Raw genomic sequence first — 11727 nt, forward strand, 5'->3', positions numbered from 1 at the left:
AGTACTTTGTCTAGTTCTGGTTTGGCTTCATTGGAGACCCCTGAGCTATTGCTCTTTGGGTTACAAAATTCATCCTTACAGAATTAACAAATCACGATGCAAAAATTTGAGATATGAAATAGTATTCACTGTAATGGAATTTATGTGGGTGGGTGTTGGGGGGAACCAAGTAAATTAATCAACACTCTTTCCTCAATTTGCATTTTTCGATGTAGTGTAGATGACATGGCTTTGCATTGCAGAAAATTGTGATACAATCTGTTTTCTTGGAATGCAATCCTCCTGTGATGCAAAGTGCCTGTATTTGATATTGTTTTCAAAATGCAGTGCATGTATGTTCAGTTTATTACTATAAAATGTTATGTTTAATTGGCTTATACCTTTGCAATTAAGTACAACTACTATACTACATTTTGCTCCATTAGAAAACCTCTTAAAATTTACTTGAGAAAATCTGCAGATGCTGGAAATCCAAGGCAACACACACAAAAAATACTGGAGGAACTCAGCAGGTCAGGCAGCATCCTTAGAAAGGACGAAATAATTAATGTTTCAGGCTGAGAACCTTCATCGGGGAAAAGAAGATGAAAAGTCAGAGTAAGAAGGTGGGGGAAGGAAGTTTATTTACTCTGCGTTGATTATTTACAGGGATTTCTTGCGGTTGCACGAGGTGGCAAAATGGTAAGTGGGTGCTTACCATTTGCCCACCCATTTTGACTGTACAGAGAAGAGATTATGAATCGTTTTGGCAGCTAATGGACCGAAAGTGTTCATGCCTTAGATCTTGAAAAACTGTAGTCATTGGGGAACTTCAAAAAATGCATCAACTACTGTCACTTAGGTGTGGCTAAAATTGAACTAAAAATAGAGATTTAATTCATCTTAAAGGCCTTGTGATAAATGACATCTGGAGGTGTCATCAAGAAGGCTGATCCATAAGTGACAAAAAAATTGTAGTTTTAGAATGTTCCTGGTACAGAGCACCTTCTGACAGTTCATTAGTTACTGTACATTGGCCAAGTTCAAGTGGATCAATGAAGATACCAGAAGTTAATGGACAGCAGAAGATTCCAGGAATTCAGAATGGGTCACTGGGAATTACGTGGGGAGTGAATTCATGGGAAAATTCTGAGGGCCATCACAGATTCAATGAACTAAATGGCTTCCCAGGTTGTAAGGAAATATAAGAAAAATGCCTGAATATCCCTGCAGGGAACTGTATATAAAGAACACCATGACTACAGAAACTTTCTATCAGGCTGCACAGGCAGGCACCTCCTCGTCTCCACCCAGTTCACAGGAATCAACTGCTGCTCATTATCAAATTCATCACCTGCAGCCTATTTAAACCCAGCTCTCATCCACAGTCCTTGTTCTCCCATCAAAGCAGCCTCAACTAGTTGCTCCTAGCCTTCAATTACCTTGTTGCCTGTGGTGTTTAGAATTTGTTCTCTCTTGTTTTGTGGCCCCTCATGCCTTCTTGTTTTTGCAGTCTATTAACAAGGGTATAAAACATTGTTGAATTGTCTCTGCTGTTCTGCTTTAGAGTCAAGACTCCTCTATATTCACTGACAGGATGGATGCAACCACAGAGTTCACTCACCTAAATTAAGTCATCCATCGACATGAACACATGATCCAGAAGCAGCAGAAAACCATTGACTGCTCATCACTCTCTTCCAACTCTCCACACCAGTCAACCTCCTCCCTCTGAGCCTTGGATTCGAGTGCCTGAATGCTTCGATAGATTCCCCAACCTGATGGCCCAACTTCCTGTCCCAGGGCATCTTATACTTCGAGCTCCAGCTATCTCTCCATTCTTTGGACTGAGCCAAGATTGCCATTATCACCTCTCTCTTGACTTGGCGGGCTCTGACCTGAGCAACCTCTAACTGGGACAATAAAGCCACCAATTGGTATAAATATGAGGAATTCACCCCTGAGATACACTGGGTTTTTGACCAACTAGGAAATGGAAGGGAGGCATTGAATCAGATGGATTCAGCACACCCATGGCTCAAAGCTTGGTGGTATTTGGAAGTGCTGACCATTATTGTCAAGACCTCACAGAGTTCTTGCAAGAGTAGCCGTCAACTTGAGAAATTCCCAGTGACCTTAAAAGCATCATCACTCTGGCCCTCAGTATTGATAAACATCTTATGGAACAACCCTCCAGATCACCAGTCTGTACCCCAGTCCCATTCTCAGAACCATTTCAAGCTGCAGGACTCATCAAAAATCCTTCAGAGTCCACACAATTAGGTCCCTTAACCCTACCCCAAGAGTATGAACATCAGTTGTGTACCAACTTGTGTGCTTACGGTGGTGCAGGTAATCACCCATGCATCCAATTCCCATGTGCAATGGAAAAGAGGACCACTAGGTAGAGCAAGGGCCTTCAATATGGTAAGTTCCCCTGCTGGCTTCTCATTCCAACACCATAGCCTGACTCGATCACTTTGTCCTCCAAACCCAGATGGCACTATATGCACAGGAGACTGTGGTAGATTTCAGTAGAGCAAGCAACTTTCTGGAGTAGACTCTGTGTATGCAGCTTGGACTCCCCACCAAGCCGTTCTCTATTCTTTTCTGTGTCACGGCCATTGATGGACATCCCTTGGTGTCTGGGATGGTTAGAGCATGCACAGAGCCTGTGCATATGAGCTTCAGAGAAAGCTAGAGAGCCAGTCCAATTCCTCCTGATCAACTCATCTAACATTCTTTTGATATTGGGTTAACCCTGCCTGTCAACTCACAACCCTCACCTCACTGCTGAGATGGTCACCCACCTGCCTTGTATCTCAATTGACTTCACCCAATAAATCTGTGGAGATGGAGGAAATCCTTGAATTCAACAAGCTTTCACAGGAATACCACGACTCGGCCATTGCCTTCAGTAAAAGGGAAGGCAGCACCCTGCCACCTCACAGACCACTTGATTGCATGAGTGACCTCCTCCCAGGCACCACCCCTCCCTGAGGTCATCTGTTCTCCCCTCCTGACCCAAGCCATGAATAACTACATACGAAAGCAGTACACCAATGCTTCATTCAACCATCCCAGTCCCAAGCCTGTGCAGGATTCTTTGTCAGAAAGAAAGATGGGGGTCTTCGTCACTTCATTGTCCGCTGTGTGCTCAACAAAATCAACATTAAGAACTGCTGCCTTCTTTCCTTGATGGATATCTTGGTGTTTCACCTGGTGGAGAATCTCACCTAATCCCTCAACACCAGCTCCATAGCAAAGAAAGCCCAGCAGCGTCTCTACTTTCTGCGAAGGCTGAGGAAAGTCCATCTCCCACCCCCCAATCCTCATCACATTCTACAGGGGTTGTATTGAGAGCATCCTGAGCAACTGCATCACTGCCTGGTTCAGAAAGTGCACCACCTCGGATCACAAGGCCTTGCAGCGGATGGTGAGGTCAGCTGAGAAGATCATTGGGAGTCTCTCTTCCCGCCATTACAGACATTTACACCACACACTGCATCCGCAAAGCAAACCCCATGCACCCCATGCACCCCTCATTAACTCTTCTCCCTCCTGCCGTCTGTAAAAAGGCACCAAAGCATTCGGGCTCTCACAACCAGACTATGTAACAGTTTCTTTCCCCCAAGCTATTAGACACTCGATACCCAGAGCCTGGACTGACACCTTACTGCCCTATTGTCTTGTTTATTATTTATTATAATGCTTACACTGTTTTGTGCACTTTATGCAGTCCTGGGTAGTTCTGTAGTGTTTTTTTCTGTGTTGTTTTTTATGTAGTTCAGTCTAGTTTTTTTACTGTGTCATGTAACACCATGGTCCTGAAAAGGTCTCATTTTCACAATGTACTGTACCAGTAGTTATGGTCAAAATGACAATAAAGGTGACTTGATATCATATTTGAAACACTCCACATGGTCCAGGTCTTCACCAAACTAGATCTTTGGAGTGTGTACAACCTGATCTGCATTTGCTGGGGGATGAGTGGAAAATGGTATTCATAACACCCACTAGTCACTACAAATACTTTGTGATGTGTTTTGGACTTTCCAACAGTTCTGCCCTTTTCCAAGATTTCATTAAAGAGATCCTCCAAGACATGGTACACAGGTATGTGCTCACCTACCTTGACGACATCCTCATCTTCTCCAAGGGCCCCCAAGATCACATCTGTCATAACCATTTAGTCTTTCAGCATCTCAAAAACTAACTTTACTGCAAGTTAGAGAAATACCAGTTCCATACCCCAGTCATTTCCTTCTTGGTGTACATCCTATCACTCTGAGGCATAACCATGGACCCAGAGAAGGTGTGTGCTGTTGAACAGCCCCAAACATGCTCCTCAAACAGCTACAGTGTTTCTTGATTTCTCCAACATCTACTGCCATTTCATCAGGAACTACAGCCAAATCGCTGCTCCTCTCACCTCCCTCACCATCTTTCTCACAGATAACCTGGTCTGCCATTGGCTATGCTTTCAGGGGTTCAAGAGACACTTTACTGTTCCCATTCTCCATCATCCGAACCGCGACAGATATTTTTTGGTAGAGGTGAACTCATCTAACGTGTGCACTGGAACCATCTTCTCCCAGCGAAGACCAGGTGGGAAGACACGCCCTTGTACCTTCTTCTCATGCAAGTTCAACTCTACACAGCACCGTTATGGAGTAGGAGATGGATCTACTCACCATTAAGTGGGTCTTGGAGGAATGGAGACTTTGGCTAATGGAAAACACAGAGCCCTTCCTGACCTGGACTGACCACCAGGACCTCATATCCGCACAACAGATGTGCCAGCTCAACCCACAGTTAACTCACTGGGCCCTTTGAGCAATTCAACTTCATCTACCAACTCAACTCCAAGAGCACTGAGACACCCTGTACCAGAATTTCAACCCAGCAGAAAAGGAGATTGAACTTCAGCCCATCATTTCATCCTTGCAGAATCCTCAGCACAATTATCTGAGACATTGAGGTCTAGATCCACCAGGCCATTCAGTATGAACCTGGTCCAGCTAACAAACGCATATACGTGCTGGTGGCCGTGCACTCTGAAGCACTCCATTGGGCCCACTCCTCACCCTTTTTCAGCCATTCAGTTGCACGATGGACTCTGGATTTTCTGTGATGCCATTTCTGTTGGGCCACCAGGATCAAAGATGTATATCAATTCATCACTGCCTACTCTTGATGTGCCCAGTCACATTCCTGGCCTCTTACAGCCCATACCAGAACCTTGATGCCTGTGGTCCAACGTTGCCATAAATTTCATTATGAGTCTACCACCTTCCCATGGCGCCACATTGACCATGACAGTGGTGGGCTGGTTCTCAAATGCAGCCTTCTTCCCTAACTCTAACCCTAACCATAATCCACAAACTTGTACCAGCCTCTGAGTATCTCCAGCATTTTGTGAGTGTTGCTTGGAATTCCAACATCTGCTGATTTTCTCATTTCTGTGGTTTGCCTCCCTGGTTTCCCTCAGACAGGGGGCCCACAATTCATCTGTTTCCAGTGAACCTTCTGCTTCCCTTCTCCCTACCTAGATAAGTTTGTCCTCTGACTATCATCCAGTGACCAATAGAAAAGAGCCAAGCAGCAAATGAAGAAGCTTCTGTGATGCTTTATTACCACTAGCACTTCCAGATGGAAGAAGTATTTGTCCTGGGCCAAACTGTCCCGGAGTCTACACACCACCTCTGCCATGGGTATGTCATCCTTTGAATTGCTTCATGGCTACCAATCCCTGCGGAGGATTGGAAGAGGGCCATCTTAGCTGCCAAACATGCCTACTGTTGCCAGGCCAACTGCCTGGTGGTGCCCTGCCAGAATATTCCAGATTGTTCCAGCCTGGAGACAGTGTCTGGCTGTCCATTCAAGATCTGTTTAAGCACTTGGACTTTACCAGCTCGCATCCCGGTTCATTTTCCTCTTCAAAATTACCCATCACATCAATCCAGTTACTTACCATCACCTAACTCACCTACCATCACCTCAGGATCACACCTAACTTCCACCTGTCCTGCCTCAAACCTGTTGTCATCCCACCTGAGCCTGCGCCCCCAAAATCTAGGATGGTGGAAGGTGGTCCAATGTACACGGTTTGCTGATTGTCGGATTCACATCGTCATATTTGGGGTGCGCAGTATTTCATCGACTGGGACCCAGAGGAGAAGTCTTGGGTGCAATACAGTTTCTTCTTGGATCAATCACTCATCAGGGAGTTCTAATGGATACATCCAGATCATCCTAGGCTGTTGGATGCCCGCCATAGGAGAATGTCCTGTCAGACCTGCACAGGCAGGCACCTCCCAGTCTCCTTCCAGTGACCAAGAGTCACCTGCCACTCATTTCCAACTCAGTACCTGCAGCTTATTTCAACCCAGTTCTAGTCTTCAGTCCTTGTTCACCCATCGAACCCGTCAGTTGCCCTTAGCCTTAGCCTAGTTGCTTGTGCTGTTTAGTATCCGTTCTCTCTTGTTTTGTGTCCCCTCGTGCCTTATTATATTTGTAGTCTAGCTTTAGGGGTAAGCCTTCCCTACAATTCCTGACACTTTAATTACCCAGGTAGTGCTGAGTCTTGGCTTGAAACTTCAAATCCAGAAGACAGCATAAATATCACCAATTTCATAAATCTACAGTGTCTAAAAAAAAGTATTCACCCCCCCCCCCCCGGTTTCCATGTTTTATATTGTTTTACAACCTTGAATCACAGTAGAATTTATTTGGCTTTTTTTGACCCTGATCAACAGAAAAAGACACTTGTGTCAAAGAAAAAACAGATTTCTACAAATTGGTCTATATTTATTACAATTATTAAACACAAAATAATTGCATAATTACTCATCCCCTTCAAGTCAGTATTTAATAGATGCACCATTGGCAGCAATTACAGACTTGGGTCTGTGTGAATTGGTCTCTATCAGTTTTGCACTGCAATTTTTCCCCGTTCTTTACAGAACTGCTCAAGCTCTGTCATGTTGCATGGGGATCATGAGTGAACAGCCCTTTTCAAGACCAGCCACAAATTCTCAATTGGATTGAGGTCTCGACACTGACTTGGGCAGGACATTAATTTTGTTGCTTTTAAGCCATTCCTGTGTAGCTCTGGCTTTATGCTTGGGGTCATTGTCTTGCTGGGGAAAAAAAAAATCTTTACCAAGTTGCAGTTCTCCTGCAGACTACATCAGGTTTTCCTCTAGGATTTCACTGTATTTTGCTACATTCTTTTACCTTCTACCTCACAAGCCTTCCAGGGCCAGCTGCAGTGAAGCATTCCCACAGCATGGTGCAGCCACCACCGTGCTTCACGGTAGGGGTGGTGTGATTTTGATGATGTGTGATGTTTGGCTTATGCCAAACGTAGTATTTAGTCTGATGGCCAAAAAGCTCAAGTTTGGTTTCACCAGACCATAGCACCTTCTTCCAGCTGACTTCAGAGTCACCCACATGCCTTCTGGCAAATTCTAGCTGAGATTTCATGTGAGATGTTTTTCAACAGTGGCTTTCTCATCGCTACTGTCCCTTAAAGCCTCGATAGTTGTTGTATGCGCAGTCTCCCATCTCAGCCACTGGAGCTTGAAACTGCTCCAGAGTTGTTATAGGTCTCTTGGTGGCCTCCCTCACTAGTCCCCTTCTTGCATGGTCACTCAGTTTTTGAGGACGGCCTGCTCTAGGCAGATTTACAGCTGTACCATATTCTTTCCATTTCTTGATGATTGACTTAACTATACTCCAAGGGACATTCAGTGACTTGTAAGTTTTCTTGTATACATTTCCTGACTTGCATTTTCAATAACCTTTTCCGGAGTTGCTTGGAGTGTTCTTTTGTTTTCATAGTTTAGATTTTGCCAGGATACTGACCCAGGTACAAGTGTATTTCTACTACAATCATTTGAAACACCTTGACTGCACACAGGTGATCTCCATTTAGCTAATTTTGTGACTTCTAAAACTGATTGGCTGCACCAAGTGATCATTTATTAAAGGGTCATATTAAGGGAGTTTTTTATATTTGTAGTTAATTTAGATCACTTTGTAGTGATCTGTTATCACTTTGACACGAAAGAGTCTTCTTCTGTTGATCAGTGTCAGAAACGACAAGTTAAATCCACTGTGATTCAATGTTGTAAAACAATAAAACATGAAAACTTTTGGGGGGGTGAATATTTTTTATTGGCACTGGAATTCCCACTTCCCATTTCAGACAAGGTTTCCATTTTCATTCTGTAATTTTGCCTTTAATGCAAGACAATATTATTTATTGGATTGTAAAATGAAATCTTTGATGCAAAAATGAACAACTTTGCTATTATCAAAAGTATCTCGCCAAATTTCAGCATCTGCATCCCTTTGTCATTGTGCATCACCATACTGTTGTTTTATAGCAAAGAGAGAGATATAATTTCAGGGCATGAAAGGTTTGTTTGCAAAAAGCACCAATTGGCCTTCTTCCAAGAGTTCATACGCTTCTGGTAATGTGTATGCACTACAGGAAAGTCCTTGAAATTAAGAGGGCAGATTGCTATGCATGCTATCAGGGAGAACTTTATTAAAAATTCATTGGAGTTGTTTTTCTAACAACTGATTTTCAGGGTATGGTCTTCACTTGCATGGCCAGCAGATATTTCCTAACCCTTTATCTGAAAAAAACTGAGGCGTCTTGTTATATTGTGTAACTTGAAATGAGCAACAATTGTGCAAGGACTTTTCAGAGCTCGTATCCAATTATCAGCAGTTCTATTGAAGATTCTTTGAAATGAAATATTAATTTTGTTTCTCTTCCCTCAGATGCTGTCTGACCTCTTAGTATTCCCAGCATTTTCTGTTTTTGATTTATCTGTAGTTTTTTTTTTAAGAGTAGACCAATTTAGTATGTTAGTGAATTTCCTTAGACATGAGCTGAGGATAACAGAGTTCCACTGCTGTCCTTCCGTTGGTGAAATAGCTGGGATTCTGTGAAATACCAACACCTTCTGGTCACTATTTTTGAATTGGTGTTTTCCATTCTCAATCTGTTTCATTAGATTACTAGTTCAGGAGCAACCATTTTAGTACCGTGCCCAATTTCATTTTGCAGTGTAACTGATGATTGAGACAAAGATCTAGAGAGGGGGCATGGTGCTGCAATTAATAATGCTTGAATAATTACTTTGCAAGAACAAATGAAGCTATAAAGTATTTGGATGAAAAGAGGAATGGACTAAAAATTGTCAAACGGAAGATCATAAAACTGTAAAGTAATAGACATACTCCAAAATTTGAAATGGCATATGGGCAGAAAAGTAGTTGTACAAGGTACATTTTTTAAAAAAAATTCCTTTAATCTGTGGGCTTTGGAATCTAGAGAGCAGTGAAACTCAGTAGAAATTGTTTTATTTTGGTCATTAATGAAGAGAGATTTAACGTATGGACAAAAGTTTATTGCCTTTTCTCTGAAATAGTAAAAATGTTCTTGAGCTCTTTCCTTTACAAAAACCTTCTTAATGATGAACAGTTTTCTTTTGAAGCTGCATCCTAATATTTCACCCGAGAATGAAGAGTATCGAAGTTAAGGAAGAAGGAACTGCACTGCCTCTTTTGCCACTTCTGTTGCCATACATTATTCCATTCATCCACTCAACCGGGGCAAAGGTCAGACTGGAGATGCCCAACACAGAAATCACGTACAAGAATGGTACTCCATTAGTTTACTGTTGGACTCCTAGCTCTTAGATAGTTGACATTACAGAACATTCTTTAAGCAACCTTCTTCTCAGCAACTTCCATAATTGGAAATGTTAAGAATATATTTTCTCATGTTAATGTTAGTAAAACTCTGGAAGGAAGAAAACCACAAAATGAAAAAGGTATTGAAATATGGATGTTACTCTCTCTGGGTCATGCACTAATTGTTGATAGTGATTTTATTTAATCAAGTTGAATCATAATGTGTTCTACATGTTTTACATCAGGTCAGTGTTACCCATGCATTAGTGTCATGAAAATGATCAAATGAATATTCAATATTTTTAAAACGAGAGCCTTTGCAGATGAACAAACTTTGAACATAATGGTCCAAAATTCATAGATTGTCAATGTTTAATGCATGAGAGTGAAGCAGGATGCACCAAATTCAAGCTGATGATTTCATATAGGACTTTTGGACAGCAAATCTCCCAAACTCAAGAAACCTCCATTGCTTAGTGACCAGTGTAACTTCTTCGCTACTGACTCTAAAATCTGGGCCATTGTAGTGTTAAAATGGAATGTAGGATAAAAGATCAACCCTTCATGTTTTTGTATACTAAGACGCGTATATTACTTTAATATAAAACCTTTAATTAGATAGTTCAGTGCTCCAATCACATAAAATACATGCACAATCCTATGAACTCACCCTTTATTTTGAAACATTAAACCAAAGCTTTAATTTTATTGTGTTTCAGCTGTTTGTGCTCAAGATAATTGGAAAAAATGCTTGATTGGTGCTCTATTATTTTTCTATGATTTATGCTGCAGTTTTAAATATGGGCCATGTTATTTTACATATGGGATTGAAAATATTACTTTGTAATCTAAAAGCAAATAACATTTGGCATTTTAAAAGAATGGATTCACTCCAGAGTTTCATTCTAACATCGGTGTAAAGCAGCTTCCCCCAAAGATAACATTAAAAATGTGATAAGTTTGCTTTCATCAATAAAATGAACAAGAAAACATTCACTCAGGAGGTCAGATCAGCAGACACCACTGCACAGTGTGCAGTAAAAATATATGACCTAATAAGTTTACATTTAGAAGCTCATTTGTTAAAATTCTTGAATTGCTAATTTGTGTCTGCAAGATGAATGGGTGAGGTATTTGTAATGTGTGAGATTAATATTGATGGATGGTGAAGTGTATGGCTACTTTTTCTTATGTTTGTATTACTGAACTATTCGGAAATCCCATCCCATGAAGACTGAGCGGATGGCAGATCTGCTCTTATTGTTAAGTAATCTACCACCATTTTGATAGTTTAGCTAAAAGACATGAAAAATAGTTTTAGTCTCTTCAAGGAATTTATTTTAAAATGTTTTACTTGTTTCATAATTTTATGAACCATTAGTAGATGACACTAACCGCAGAATAATGCTATTTTCAGTTAAGTATTATGAAAAGTTTATTCATTTACTCTAACAAGAGAGAATCTGCAGATGCTGGACATCAAAGTAACACACAAAATGCTGGAGGAACTCAGCAGGCTAGGCAACATCTATTGAAAAAAGTACAGTCGATGCCTCGGACCCTTCAGCAGGACTGGAGAATGAAGATGAGGAGTCAGAGTAAAAGTGTGGTGGCGGGGGGGGGGAGTAGAGGGAGGAACACCAGATGATAGGTGAAACCGGGTGGGGAGGGGAGAAGTAAAGAGTTGGGAAGTTGATTGGTGAAAGAGACACGGGGCTATTGAAAGGGACAAGGGGTAATCTAATTGGAGAGGACAGAAGACCATGGAAGAAAGGAAAAGGAGGAGAAGCATCAGAGAGAGTGAAGGTGATAAGGTGAAAGAGGGAAATGGGAATAGGGGCAGGGGGTATTGCTGGAAGTTTGACAAATCGATGCTCATGCCATCAGGTTAGAGATTACCCAAATGGAATATTAGGTGTTGCTCCTTTGACATGGATGGACATGTCAGAACGGGAATGGGAAGTGGAATTAAAATGGGTAGCCACCGTGAGATCCCTCTTTTTCTGGTGGATGGAGCGTAGGTTACTTCCTTGC

The sequence above is a fragment of the Hypanus sabinus genome, chromosome 5 (genome assembly GCF_030144855.1).
Source record: "Hypanus sabinus isolate sHypSab1 chromosome 5, sHypSab1.hap1, whole genome shotgun sequence".
Classification (NCBI taxonomy): Eukaryota; Metazoa; Chordata; class Chondrichthyes; order Myliobatiformes; family Dasyatidae; genus Hypanus; species Hypanus sabinus.